The sequence below is a fragment of the Mauremys mutica genome, chromosome 9, assembly GCF_020497125.1.
Source record: "Mauremys mutica isolate MM-2020 ecotype Southern chromosome 9, ASM2049712v1, whole genome shotgun sequence".
Taxonomy (NCBI): Eukaryota; Metazoa; Chordata; order Testudines; family Geoemydidae; genus Mauremys; species Mauremys mutica.
Window position 1 is genome coordinate 20,325,234 of NC_059080.1, and position 15,789 is coordinate 20,341,022.

Here is a 15,789-nt window from a genome sequence, read left to right on the forward strand (position 1 = left end):
GGGCCTCATCCTCCCTGATTGAACTACCGTAACCTCGTTATCTCTAGCTTGCTTCTTGCTTGCCTATATAAACCTGCCCCTGGAAATTTCCACTACTTGCATCCGAAGAAGTGGGTATTCACCCACGAAAGCTCATGCTGCAAAACGTCTGTTAGTCTATAAGGTGCCACAGGATTCTTTGCTGCTTCTACAGAACCAGACTAACACGGCCACCCCTCTGATACTTGACACCATGCAAGGCACTGCATTTAGCCGTATGGAGTGGAAATCCATCAACCTCATGAAGAAACTTGCACAGATATAGACGGATATCATCTTCCTTTCCAAATGTAAACGGATGGACATCATACCTAATGGACTAAAGGTAAAAAATCCACTGCTATCTACATACCACACAGACCACAGTGAGAGATTATGCCTTACTCTATCAAAGAAACTGAGGAACCATCTGATCAGCATCCTATACAGCAAACAGGAAAACATCAAAAAAGAGCTCTCCAACCTGGAGACCCTCATCAATAACCAAACTTCCATACAAACGGACTTCACTAAAATAAGACAGGAGATCTACATTACTCACTTCACCTCTCTACAAAGGAAAAAGGACTGTAAGCTGTCTAAACTCCTACCTGCTACATGGGGCCGCAACCGTGGTACCCCTAACCCACCCAGCAATATCGTCAATCTATCCAACCACACACTGAGCCCAGAAGAACAGTCTGTCCTATCTCGGGGACTCTCTTTCTGCCCTGCCACCCCCACCAACATGATACAGTTCGGCGATCTGGAAGCCTACTTTCGCCGTCTCCGACTCAAAGAATACTTTCAGGACAACACTGAACAGCGCACTGATACACAGTTACCCTCCCACCAACAGCACAAAAAGAAGAACTCCACATGGACTCCTCCTGAGGGTCGAAATGACAGTCTGGACCTATACATTGAATGCTTCCGCCGACGTTCACAGGCAGAAATTGTGGAAAAACAACATCGCTTGCCTCATAACCTAAGTCGTGCAGAACGCAATGCCATCCACAGCCTCAGAAACCATCCTGACATTATAATCAAAAAGGCTGATAAAGGAGGTGCTGTTGTCATCATGAACAGGTCTGACTACCAAAAGGAGTCCGCCAGACAACTCTCCAACACCAAATTCTACAGGCCACTTCCCTCAGATCCCACTGAGGAATACACTAAGAAACTGCACCATCTACTCAGGACACTCCCTACACCAACACCGGAACAAATCAACATACCCTTAGAGCCCCGACCAGGGCTATTCTATCTACTGCCCAAAATCCACAAACCTGGAAATCCTGGACGCCCCATCATCTCGGGCATTGGAACTCTCACTGAAGGACTGTCTGGATATGTGGACTCTCTACTCAGACCCTATGCCACCAGCACTCCCAGCTATCTCCGTGACACCACTGATTTCCTGAGGAAACTACAGTGCATTGGTGACCTTCCAGAAAACACCATCCTGGCCACCATGGATGTAGAGGCTCTCTACACAAACATCCCACACACTGATGGAATACAAGCTGCCAGGAACAGTATCCCTGATGATGCCACAGCACAACTGGTTGCTGAGCTCTGTGCCTTTATCCTCACACACAACTATTTCAAATTTGATGACAATATATATCTCCAGATCAGTGGCACCGCTATGGGCACCCGCATGGCCCCACAATATGCCAATATTTTTATGGCCGACCTGGAACAACGCTTCCTCAGCTCCCGTCCACTCACACCCCTTCTCTAACTACGATACATTGATGACATCTTCATCATCTGGACCCATGGGAAAGAGACTCTGGAAAAATTCCACCACGATTTCAACAGCTTCCACCCCACCGTCAACCTCAGCCTGGACCAATCTACACGGGAGGTCCACTTAATAGACACTACGGTGCAAATAATTGATGGTCACATTAACACCACCCTATACCGAAAACCTACTGACCGCTATGCCTACCTTCATGCCTCCAGCTTCCATCCCGGGCACACCACAAGATCCATTGTCTACAGCCAAGCACTGAGGTACAACCGCATCTGCTCTAACCCCACAGACAGAGACCAACACCTACAAAATCTCCACCAAGCATTCTCAAAACTACAGTACCCGCACAAGGAAATAAGGAAACAGATCAACAGAGCCAGACGTGTACCCAGAAGCCTCCTACGGCAAGACAAACCCAAGAAAGAAACCAACAGGACTCCACTGGCCATCACATACAGTCCCCAGCTAAAACCCCTCCAGCGCATCATGAGGGATCTACAACCCATCCTGGACAATGACCCCACATTTTCACAGGCCTTGGGTGGCAGGCCAGTCCTCGCCCACAGACAATCTGCCAACCTGAAGCATATTCTCACCAGTAACTGCACACCGCTCCATAGTAACTCTAGCTCAGGAACCAATCCATGCAACAAACCTCGATGCCAACTCTGCCCACATATCTACACCAGCGACACCATCACAGGACCTAACCAGATCAGCCACACCATCACCGGTTCATTCACCTGCATGTCCACCAATGTAATATACGCCATCATATGCCAGCAATGCCCTTCTGCTATGTACATCAGCCAAACTGGACAGTCTCTAAGGAAAAGGATAAATGGACACAAATCAGATATTAGGAATGGCAATATACAAAAACCTGTAGGAGATCACTTCAACCTCCCTGGCCACACAATAGCAGATCTTAAGGTGGCCATCCTGCAGCAAAAAAACTTCAGGACCAGACTTCAAAGAGAAACTGCTGAGCTCCAGTTCATCTGCAAATTTGACACCATCAGCTCAGGATTAAACAAAGACTGTGAATGGCTTGCCAACTATAGAACCAGTTTCTCCTCCCTGGGTTTTCACTCAACTGCTAGAACAGGGCCTCATCCTCCCTGATTGAACTACCGTAACCTCGTTATCCCTAGCTTGCTTCTTGCTTGCCTATATAAACCTGCCCCTGGAAATTTCCACTACTTGCATCCGAAGAAGTGGGTATTCACCCACGAAAGCTCATGCTGCAAAACGTCTGTTAGTCTATAAGGTGCCACAGGATTCTTTGCTGCTTCTACAGAACCAGACTAACACGGCTACCCCTCTGATACTTGATACTCCAAATAGTATGTGAAATATAAAAAAAAAATTAATACATTTATATAGAACATCTCTCCTTGTCCCTTTCATTCCCCACACCTTGTTGTCATATCCATTAGGAGAAATGGATGGTATTATGGTTAAAGTACAGCTCTACCACAGTCATTCGAGTCATACAGATAGTCTGTATATTTATATATATACATAAAGATACACCTCTACCCTGATATAACGCTGTCCTCAGGAGCCAAAAAATCTTAGCGCGTTATAGGTGAAACCGTATTATATCGAACTTGCTTTGATCCGCCGGAGCACGCAACCCCACCCCCCCCGGAGCGCTGCTTTACCGCGTTATATCCGAATTCGTGTTATATCGGGTCGCGTTATATCGGGATAGAGGTGTATGTATATTTCCAGCACATAGAAGAAATCACAGCTAGGTTATATTTTTTTATTGATGCCTCTGGTTTTACCTGTGGGTTGATAGAAGTGCAGGAAGATTAACGGACTTACCTAAGGACTATGCAGCAAATTGTTGGCCCGGTCCTGACTGGAATTCAGTACATTTTCATGGATCCCGTGCCTCTACCCACCACAATGCCTGATTTTCATCTTTCTCTGGAAGGTTGGGAGGAGCACTGAGGACCCTCATTTTTCCCCTTCCCATGACACCTGTGTGACCAAGACTTAATGCTGCAGCCATCATCCTTCAAGCCAAGAAGGACTACACATATAGACAGTGGGTCTCTCTCTTCTCTTTAAAAGTCATATGTGGTCAAGACATGCTGTCTCTGCAGAACTTCCAGGGCTCTTATGAGTCTGGGGTCTTAGAGGCCAGGAACCAAACCTGGGTCTCTGACAGGGGGATACTTAAATCATAAACTCCTGTAAACTGGCTACTTAAATTACAGGAAAACTCCGCAGGAAAGAGATCCTTTGCCTTTAGCATTCCTGAAGTGCATAGCATAATATTGATGTTATGTCAGTGAGAGATATTAAATGAGCAATTACATGTGGCCCATATCACATGGCTGTTTTAATTTTAGTCTTCTCTGATCCTTTATCTCCTTTGCTCTTGTCCTGTCCTAAAAGATAGTTGGGCTGCCTTTTTTTTTTTTTTTTCAGAGGCAGTGCCAGTGCTGCTGTAGGATTCTTAGGCTATGTCTACACTACAGGACACCGGTGTAACAGGGCCGCCCAGAGGATTCCGGGGGCCCGGGGTCTTCGGCGGCAGGGGGGCCCTTCCGTTCCGGGACCCGCCGCCGAAGTGCCCCGAGACCCGCGGCGGGGTCCCCCCCGCCGCCGAATGACTGCTGAAGTGGGACCCGCCGCCGAAGTCCAGCCCGGTCTTCGGCGGTAATTCGGCGGCGGGGGAGCCCCCGCCGTGGGTCTTCGGGGCACTTCGGCGGCGGGTCCCGGAACGGAAGGGCCCCCCGCCACTGAATTACCGCCGAAGACCGAGCTGAACTTCGGCGGCGGGTCCCGCTCCGTCTTCGGCGGTAATTCGCCAGCGGGGGGTCCTTCCGCCCCGGAGCAGAAGGACACCCCCTCCCCCCGCCGGCGAAGACCGGGAGTGGAAGAAGCTCCTGCGCCCGGCCCCGCAAGAGTTTTCCGGGCCCCCCGGAGCGAGTGAGGGACCCCGCTCCAGGGGCCCCGAAAAACTCTTGTGGGGGCCCCTGTGGGGCTCGGGGCCTGGGGCAAATTGCCCCTCTTGCCCCCCCCTCTGGGCGGCCCTGCGGTATAAGGTCTCCCATGTAGCCGCTCTTTGACTGCAGGAGAGAGCTCTTCTTCCAGCATAATTAAACCACTCCCAATGAGTGGCATTAGCTGTGTTGGCAGGAGAGCCCCTCCTGCCGACATAGTGTTGTCCCACCAGCACTTTTGCAGGTGAAACTTACGTTGGCCAGAGGTGTGTTTGCTTTTTTTCCACACCCCTGACTGACAAGCCTTCCTGACAAAAGTGGTATTGTAGAAAAAGCTTTAACAAGTGGAGAAGAATATTATAGCTAGGAATCTAGACCATGCCTTAAAACTGGGGTTGTTGTAATTCATTCAGGGAGTACAAATTTTTCATCTGACATTACTGGTCACATTTATAGTTGGAGCTTGTAAGGTGCTGAGTGTCCTTAACTCTCATTGACTTCTGAGGGAGTTGAGGGCATTCAGCACCAGGCAGGAAGTGCTCAGCACTTCAGAAGATCAGGCTCTGATATTTTGTACTGAGTTAGAAGAGCCATACTAATGCAAATATCTAGCCTGTAATAATTCCGGCTTCTGCACTTGTATCAGCAATTGCAAAGAGGTTAACTAAAATCATTTCTGGATGATGGCATATGCACAACTGAGCACTTGTAGTGAGATAATTACAGTGCATTTTAATTTATTTTTACTAAGCATATTTCTAATCTCTGCTAGGATCAAAATTCAACTCTCACTTAATTCAAGATGTAGGATCCTGTAAACCTGAAAGACTTCTTTCCAAAATACAATGCACATATAATGATTTCTAAACTGCACTCTGATGTTTACAGAGTGCTGTAACTATTCCCATTACCGTAAAGCAGTGTAAGGCAGATTGAACTCCATTAGGAGCTAAATTTAGTGACTTGCTAACTTCTTTTTGATATGTTTTTATAATTCCATTGTATTATGACACTTGGTTTCAAATTTGCATGAGTAAATGACTCTCTCACTGAGTCAGGTGGTAAGATTTTTTACTTATCTACTGTGAAATAAGGCATTTAAAAAATAGTAAGACTAGAAAGTGATGTATCCCTGACATATTTAGTTTATATTTTTTCAGCAGTGCTGACTGAACATTTTTTAGTACTAATGATACAATAAAGCTATTTGTACAACATTTAACAGGCAAAATAATTGTATATTATGAAGAATTTTGCAAAGAAGCTAGTATATTTTGTGTAGGAGTAACATTTGTAAAAATACAAATTTACATTTAATTAAAAACAGAAATGAAATGGACATGAGCAACACATCTCAAAGAGCAACAGTTACGAAAGGTTAGTAACCATTTTTTCCATGAAATAGTCTTTGAATTAATCAAAACTAAAATATTGCAGTTCAATTCAAAATAATATCATTAGTGGACATATTTAATATTAAAGAACCACTTTAAAGCAGGTCTCCAAAAACTTGTTTTAGTAAGATGGCTACTATTAAATAATACCAGTTGCTCAGTAAAGCATTTAGTGTTGATTAAGCACCATTCAGCAAGTATTGTTCTATAATTCTGTCACCTCAGTTAACGTTTTAATTGTCAATTTCTATTTTATTACTATACAATCACGATCATTTTAAAATCAAAGTAACTATATAAATCAAGACCAGCATTGGGTTTGAGCTTTTTGAGATCTGTTATATTTTTCCCTGCAGTACAGTGACTAGGGATATGTCTACACTACCGCAGTAAGTCGACCTAAGTTATGCTACTCCAGCTACGTGAATAACGTAGCTCAAGTCAGCGTAGCTTGGGTCGACGGGAGACACTCTCCTGTCGACTTACCTTACTCTTCTCGTTTGGAGTGGAGTTCCAGGGTCAACTGGAGAGTGATCTGCAGTCGATTTGGCGGGTCTTCACTAGACCCGCTAAATCGACCCCTGGTGCATCAATCACCAGAGCATCGACCCGGTTGTAGTGTAGACATAGCCTAAGATGACGAGAGGCACTGTCCAATCTACCTGCCCAACCTTTTGCTGCAATGTGTGGCAGGGGGGTTGTCTTTAATGTTGAAGAAAGTAGCTAAATTAACAGTCCTTGAGCCTGAGGTCATTATCCCTATGCACTGAATAGGTACAGCACATGCTGTGGTAGCATCAGCTTTTCCTACACTGCACCTCAACTCTTGGAAGGATCACCCCTAAATCTGAGATGATACCTCAGTCTCCATGTTACATTCAGTCTTTGGATTCTTTTCTATGGAGATTCTCAGCAGAGCTGCGAAGTGTGCTGATGATTTTTGTGGTACCTCTCCATTAAGAATTGGATGGAGACCATGGGTCCATTTCACCAACACTGGTCGGATTGTAACAACATTCATTCACTAGTGACCTGGCCTGGATTTGACCTGGTAAAGTCAAAGGTATGAAAGACCCTATTCCTGATTACCAGTTCTCTGGGCCTACCCATCTCTCCTAACGTCACCATTTTTAATCTCTGTTTGTTATTGATTTTTTTATGCTGTGTCATTAGTAGTGACAGATGCTTTTAATTAAGAAAAAAAAAAAGCCCAAGAGGGAGACCATTCTAATTTGGCATGACATTATGAGACAGAACAGTTCCTGGCATGTGAGGTACATAAAAGGTCATCTTCCATTGCTACAGCCTTTTGGAATAGTGGAATTAAGTTCAAACTCAGGATGTTTTTGAAGTCTTAAATCTCTCTGGGGATGCCTTTCATAACATCTTCGAACTGGATAACACTACAGCAAATGAAATACACTGCACTGGATTAAAGGGTTATTTCCCCTGTGTGTCAAGCTGACATAGAATACTAAACCTCAGGTTGTTCTAGAGTCGTCTCTATCTGCTGACACCCCTCTGCTTTACATAACAGCTCTTGGAGGCTTTGCATGGAAGTTGGTGATTATTTATTCAGCTTCGTTGCTTCTTGAATGTGGAACAATTTTATGCAGCAAAAAAAACAAAATAAGGCAACTAAATGGGAAGAAATTTAATGGGCTTCAAAATGTGAAAGAACTGATGCAGGGAAGAGCAAAGCTGCCTCTTCAGTTCTATTATGCTGCTCTATAATTTATACTGAAATACAAAATATAGATCTGTCTGCATTGCCACTCATATGTTTAGCAGCGCGGAGCTTGCACTAACAACAGGGTGTGATATGCGCTACCCTGGTCTTATCTGTCTGTAGCAACAGTTAGAATTGGTTAAGGGCCACTTGCAGTGTGTTTTGTTGTAGAACAAATGTTCATTTTGGTTTGGAACTTGGTACGTGCATAGCCTGTGCAGATTGGATTTAGCACAGGGTAACCAAATCATGGCCATCTGTGCAGTGTTGGAATCCTGCCAGAGATCACCATGGCTGAGCCCCAGAACAAGTCCCTGTATCTCCAAGGTGGGGAGCAGAGGACTGGGGGGAAAGATGTGCAATTTCAAATGTTGGCCAAGAAACCTGCACCAGCTCCTCCTGCTTCATCTACCACATGCTGAAATCTGTTGCACTGCAGACTTAGGTGGGGTTTCTTGGTGTCAGGTCAGGCTAAGCAGAAATGGAATTTCTGAGTTCAGGAAACCAAATTCCCATGCAGCATCTTTGAACTCACTCTGAAAACTCAAAGGTTTTCTTTGTTGTTTTTCCCTCTGGGTGTCTTGACAGGAAAATAAGTGTACAGAATAAAGTACGTTCCGTGTTCTTGGCATGCCTTGGTGTCAAAAATATGGTACTACACATGCAAAACCCTTCCTTGTGTCTGTGTGCCTATCACACCCATCCTCTAATTTATATTGTACCTATCACCCATCTGTCTGAAGGTCAGTCTCTGTCTTATATGTAGAGAGAAACATACACCGATAAAGCTAGATTCTTTTTCTGTAATTTCATGTTTTGTAATTAGCTGCTGGGGTTTGGCATGGATGATTGTTGGGATTGCAACTCCCAAGACCCTTTCTGCCCCTACCCTTCATAAACATGCTATAATGAGCTTCTGACAAGGGAAGGTACAAAAGACATCTGGGAAACTCTTCCAGGCACACAGATTTTTCCAGGGAGGAATGATGGCACAGAAACAGACATTGGAAGGTTCGATTTATTTTCAAACTGGAGTGCACATAGCCAAACCTGTGAAGCTGTCCCTGCCTTGAGGCCTGTCAGCCTGCTAAAAAGACCAACAGCACCTGCTGTGCTACTCAAATAACAAAGGTAGCAACGACAAAAATAACCTCCCCTAATTTCCCTTGAAGGACTTTATTTGTATATTCTCTCTGTAAAGTGGCATGCAATAAAATAGCACTTTCATAATGGGACCTATATGTTGGATTGCAGCTAAGGTCATAAAAAAACCAGCCAAAGTGCTTGTTTGTAATGGATGTTTTCCTGCTTGTGGCTGTTGTAATAAGCAAGTTGGGGGAACTCTTTCAGATGTTGTTTTGATGTGCACTGGAAGTTAAACTTCAACTTGAGACTTGAAGGTTGTGACTTTCAAAGGAGCCTCAGGGTATGGCTACACTGCAGTCGGTGTGTGTGCAGCCCACATCGACATACCTGAGCTAGTTTTAATCTAGCCAGAGGAGACATTGGGGGCCCAAAGCTAAGCACCAGTACCAATAGTAGTGGAGCGGTGGCAGCACAGACTTCAGGGCGGGCTAGCCACCTCAGGAAGCACCGAGTGTCCCAGCCAGGCGTGCACAGTCTGCTGGGAAGCCCAGGCTGCTGTGGTACCCATGCTAGCTAGATTAAAGCTAGTGTCTACAGGTGCTGCGACCACACCTCCGGTTGCAGTGTAGACAAATCTTAGGAGATTTATGTGCACAAGCCCATTAACATCCAGTGGGATTTGGGCATCTACTACTCCTTTAGACTCCTTTGAGAATCACAGCCTAAACATTTTCACAACTAATTTAGTGTTGGTGAAAGGTACTGAACTGGCAAACCAGGTTTGGCACAGACAACAACAGTGGAAATGTCCCTCGTTTTATTTATTTATTTATTTGTGTTATCATAGCATGTCGGAGCCCTAGTCATGGACCGGCACCCCACTGTGCTAGTGATGTACAGAGACAGAATAAATAAACAGTTCCTGCCCCCAAAGAGCTTCCAGTCTGACCTGCCTGTGTGCTCATATTGATTTTTACTCTGAGTAGGAGGAGATTTGCAACTCCATGGCCCATTCAGTTTTTAGCATCTCTATTGTGTGTTATTTCGAAACTTATCCACTGGAAGAGGATTGAGACCACTAACCTCCTTCATATACATCAGTGAATAGCCATTGGGTCATATCACTGCTGACCGGGGCTGGACTCAGACTAACAACCTCCTGGTGAAAGACTCTGTCTCCTCTTACCCATTCCCTGGGACACCCAGTTTCCAAACATTAAAGATAATATTATGAAAGCTAGATGAATCTTCGGGAGAGGATGCGTAACCCCAGGCCACAGGAATGTGGTTAATTACGTGTCAGGGTGAAGTTATAGTACTTACTCTTCTGATGTTCTTTTTACTAGGGCCATTTGTGCCTTGGGTTTCAGATGTATCAGATCCATCTTTCCATCTGGTCTATTGCACACCAACTCCAATCATCATAACAGCTTTTTTAACTCTCTCTCTCCCACAAATCAACCCTCACTTAGAACTCTGGACTCTGACCTTTCGTTTAAAATAGCAGATACCAAAAATATATTCTATAGTCCCCATGGGAGCTATTCTGCTTAGTTCAGCTGCTCCATTGGCTCATTCATCCCATTGCTCCTTTGGGTTAATCTAAAGCCACAAACATGACCCATCCCAAGTGACCCTTGGGATGATCTGCAATCAGTAACTTGAGTCACATGCTAACAATGGCCTCTACAGAAATTCCTAGGGGTAGAACAGAGACTACATGTGCTGCTTTTTCCCCGAATTCTTTTTAAGAAGACCTCTTTCCAGGCATCAGGTTTGTCTGTTTTCCAAGTGTATTCACATATAAACACCTACACCCGTTAAAAACATGTGGGAAATTATAGTTTCAGTTTTCTGCTGTCCATGAGTAATTCAAATTACCTACTTTTTTAGCTTTATCTTTTATCTAATAGCTTGGGAGCAGGAGCAATGACAGCAGATCTGGAAATGATTCTGATGGGTGTGCAGGTTCCCTGAATTGCTTGTAGGTGGTTGCACACCCTCAACCCAATTGCCCCCTATGAGCTATTCTGTATTGCAACAGGGGAGCTAACAATGTCACTAGGAAAATTAGTGAGACTGCAGCCATGCAAGCATTCCCTTTAATAGGTGCAGTAAGATGCTACCAGCTTTTCACCTCTTTCAGCAATTATTAGGCTGAGGGTGTTTTTTTTAAAGTGTTTAAATTATTTATTCTCTGTACTAAAAATTATAATTTGCAGGGAGTCTATATTACTTATGCTCATAATAACACTTCTGTTGAAAAGCACTAATGTGGTAGTGTGTTCCAGCAGGTAGAGCGCTGGGTAAGAAGTCAGGAGGCCTGGGACTGCTTTCCAGCTCTGCCCCTGAATTTAACCTCAGTTCTTCAGCTGTGCCTGAGCTTCCCTGTTCTGTCAAATGGGAATGAAAAGCTTCCCAGCTTTGCAAAGTGCTTTGAGGTCTATCAAAAAGTGCTATGTTATGTAACCATTAGCTCTTTATTCTGAGCGCTGTTTAATATTTTACCCCAGTTCCCTAGATGGCTCCCTCAAGGATTGAACTCACAACCCTGGGTTTAGCAGTCCTACATTTTCTTATGGTGTCAGCGATAACAGGGGCGGCTCTACAAATTTGGCCGCCCCAAGCAGTCATGCACGGGAGGCGCCCCCGAGCCGCGGGAGTAGCGGACCTCCCGCGGGCATGACTGCGGAGGGTCCGCTGGTCGCGCGGCTCGGCTGGACCTCCCGCAGCTGCGGGCGGTTCGCTGGTCCGGCGGCTCTGGTTGAGCTGCCGCAGGCATGCCTGCGGGAGGTCCACTGGAGCCGCCGGCCGAGCGTCCCCTCCGCAGTCATGCCTGCGGCAGGTCCACTGCTCCCGGGGCTCCGGTGGACCTCCCGCAGGCATGACTGCGGCAGGTCCGCCGGCCCAGCCTGCCGCCCCCCCGGGAAAGGGCCGCCCCAGGCGGGTGCTTGCCCCGCTGGGCTCTGGAGCCGGCCCTGAGCGATAAATATGGTGCCATACTGTGCAAATCAACACAATCCCTACCTCTAGTACCTTACAACCTAACTTAGCCAAGGACATATGTAAAGATTTGCTGTTGTCTTTGGAGCTGTGTATATTAATCGTGGGGTTGAGGGGGGAAACGACTCTGTGCGTGTCTCAGAGATTTTAATGGGATAGAAAAGGTTGGACAGTTTTAATGACATCAGATAACCCTGAAATCAGTCCTTCTCATCTCCATTGTTCTTTCAACCATCTAAAACTAAAGTTACATTTTAAGGACCTGAAACTGTGCAGTAAAAAAATTAATCATGATTGCTGGAGATCAGTGTCAAGGAAATAGCCCAAGACATTTCTCCCGGTCACTGTTGCCTTAAGAGTCCGGGTGTGAGCAAGTGTGGAGAGAGGGGTATAGGTGTAAAAATGAACCTTCTATCATACATCAAAAATGTTTAATACCCCCCAAAATCTCACATTTATTTGTAAAGCTGCTATTTACCTTGTGACTTTTTATAGCCTGATTGTCTGTCTGGGTGTTTAAATAGACGCATGGGTCTGTAGGTATTTGGGGAAAATAATCACTTGTAAGAAATTCTGCAGTTAGAGCAGATGGTGTGACATAAACTGTAGCTTTGGGGGTACTTGTGGAGCCCAAAATGTTGTCCATAGTTAATTTCACTCCACGATATGCAGCCTTTTTTTGTGACAAGATTTGGACGAATACCTGCATTTGATGCCTGTTGACGTTTGAATGTAGTGTGGAAGAGCCTTTTGTCCATTTGCCAGGGGTGGGGGAAGAGCTGAAATAAAGGTTCCAGAATTTTCTGCCCTTTGTCCTGACTTGAGCAGTTTCCCATACCTACCTTTGCTCAATGAATAGAGTTTATGAAAGCCTTTTGACACAGATTGGTTTGATCTTGCCCTGGGCTCTAAGCATTAGCTTAGTGTCCAGCAGTTCCTTTCTGTTCATCTTTTTTTGTCTCTTCAGCTCTTAATTTTCCTTTTGCTCTCAGTGCCACTATACTTGTTCAGCAAAAAATGTGTAGATGGTTTCTTCTGCCACCCATGCTGCTTAATAAATTGTCCAGCATGAGGTGCTGAAGACCAGTGCACCTCATCCTGCTATTTCATCTCCAGCTGGTGGAGTACATCTCTATACCTGCCTAGAGAGGGCAAGTTCTGAGGGCAGATCCACTTCTGCACGCTTGTCCAGGGCATTGGCTGATATCTTGCTAAAGAGCAGCAGAAGCTTCCTTTGCTGGCATTTTAAAAGCTGGGGCGGGGGGGTGTTATATTTTTTTTACAAATCGCTCTTCCCTCTCCCCCTCCAAATAACTAACAACTGCATTTTCCTTTATCTGTGTGATATTTGTATGTGTGCCTAAAAACAATGGAAAGCATTGCATTGATGTAGGTGTCATTAATTGAATTTAATCTGATATGTATGTACATAGGGGATTATTTTGCACTAAATCACTTCTCTTTGTTTTACAGTCTCCTTCATCAGCAAGTATAAACCCTTCCACTCTCCTCTTCACCTACCCAAAGACCAAATCTGGAAAAAGTAACCAAAAGGGAGGCCCACGTCATAGACAAAAGAGGGAAAGCGGGATGATGTTGAAATAATTTAAGGGTAAGTGATGCTTTTGTATCCTTTTCCTTCTCTCCCCTCATTCTAACATGAGGTCTAGAAGAGAGGCTAAATCCTTGGTGTTGAGTAGAGATGAGCCATGAGGCAGCTTAACTTGTATGTAATGCCAAGATGGATGTGTGACTGAAAACAACCGTTCTCACAAGAAACATGGTGATGTGGTTTTTTGAGGATGGCATAATTTTGTCTTAACTGAGGAAACCTTTACAAAGAGGGAGTACTTCAGAGCTTTGAACTTTCTCTTTTTGGTACACAGTTCTGTTGTGTGTTTTTCATTTCCATTGCAACTTGGACGTGGGAGAGGAGTAACTGATCATTAGCATTTTATTTGCATTTTGTGGAATGTTATGACTCCCTAGTCTGAAATCTTCCACTGTTGTGGTTTTTGGTAAAAATTTTAATGGAGGAACCTAAAAATGAATGTCTTTCTCACTTAATCAATGAGAGATTGGTGTCTTTTAATTATCAGATGTCACTAGGTCTTCCAAAAATGCTTTCAAAGGTGAAAGGGATAAAGGATAGCGAAGGAATCAACTTGCAATATGCATCAGATCAGGGTGCAATCTAACTTATATACATCTTAGGAGACTTATTTATACTGAACTTTCCTTTCCGCATGAAAGGAAAAAAAATCAAGGTATAATAATGATCTATTACCCCTGCCTCTGTAAATCAGGATCCTGTCTGAAATAAAGTTGCTAGAAAGCATTATTTAGGATTAGTGGTCTCTAAGTGTTGGAGAACAAATTTTCAAAGGTGGAACAAGGTACACCTCTACCGTGACATAACACGACCCAATATAACACTAATTCAGATATAATGCGGTAAAGCAGCGCTCCGGGGGAGGAGGGGCGGGGCTGTGCACTCTGGTGGATCAAAGCAAATTCGATATAACGCAGTTTCACCTATAATGCGGTAGGATTTTTTGGCTCCCAAGGACAGTGTTATATCGGGGTAGAGGTGTATGAGCATGCAAATATCTATATTTCCTCACATACCCATTCATAGATAGATAGGTTGCACAGTTGTTCACATGGAAAATTTTGCCATATGTTTGCCACAGTTGTTGGGTTTTGTGCTTCATTACTACTATTTTTGTAATGCTTGTTCATGAAAAATTCATAGCTGGGAGGGGAACTTAAATCCCTGCTTCAAGTCAAAAAAAGGAAAATATGGAACTTGAAAGGTAGACTGTATCATTTAAGAAACATGCTTCATAAATTAATCCTCATCTGGTATGCCATCTGTGGCACGTATCTCAATACAAAAATCTTAGTTTTATATCTCTTTAAAGAACTCTGTTCTAATTGGCTGCCTGAGATTTCGGTGTTGCTAATAGGGAATCAGCTTTTTTTGGTCATTGTTATTTCTGCACCCAGTAGGCTATAGGGACAAATGCAAGAGTGCCTAGAAAATATGAAAGAAAGCAGGACTCCATTTGATCAGGTGATTAGCATGTGCCAACATAGTGCTATGTGACTAACTTCCAGACAAAACCAGTAAGTGGTTATATTTCATATGAATGTATGCGTGGCACCTGCAGCACTGATGGTGCAAAAGATTGACTGTGGATTTTCTGCCTGATTTTGGGGGTACAGTCAGCTAGTTAGATGTCTAAATAATTTAATTTGTCAGTGCAAACTTAGAGAACATTTTTAAAAAATGTGGCCCATTTGGGTCCCTAGTGAATCCATCCCCTGGGAAATCAAGTGCAGGGTTGTTCCCTATTGTACATTTTCTAGAGCTTTGTCCAATCTAGTTTTAAATATCCTGAATAATAGGGTCTCCCCTACTATCTCCCTGAGATGAACTATTGCACTCTGTGTGCGTCAAAGAGAAGCAGGGAAATCTCCTTTCCCTGCTTTTAAGCTTCCTTTTCTCAGATTCTAAACTTTGGGTTGCTTCCTAGCTATTTCCAGAGAATGCTTCTCCGTGTGTGTGTATGTATATGTGTGCGCACGCATGTAATTTTTTACATTTCATTCATTGAATACCATACCACATGGTATTTACTTCTCTCCTAAGCTCTGAGGCCTCTGTGTTGTTCTGTTCCCTCATCCCCAAGTATTTCACAAATATGGCCCCTGTGCAGGAAGCGTTTAAGCCTTTACTTAAGTGCCCTTCCTAAATAGGGATGCTTTTCTGAATCAGGGCCTTTGTCACTGCTTGGCATTGCCTCGTGACTTCCCTTACTCCTGTTT

General features: G+C 44.3%; 1 protein-coding gene across 1 annotated transcript in view; it reads left to right on the plus strand.

Annotated features, from left to right (window-relative positions):
• NEXMIF (neurite extension and migration factor) overlaps positions 1 to 15,789 on the plus strand; it is a 242,446-nt gene that overhangs the window by 159,714 nt on the left and 66,943 nt on the right. The window contains exon 2 of the mRNA XM_045030944.1: positions 13,432 to 13,570. The gene's annotated coding sequence lies outside the window, so the exon portion shown is untranslated. The remainder of the gene's footprint in view (positions 1 to 13,431; positions 13,571 to 15,789) is intronic.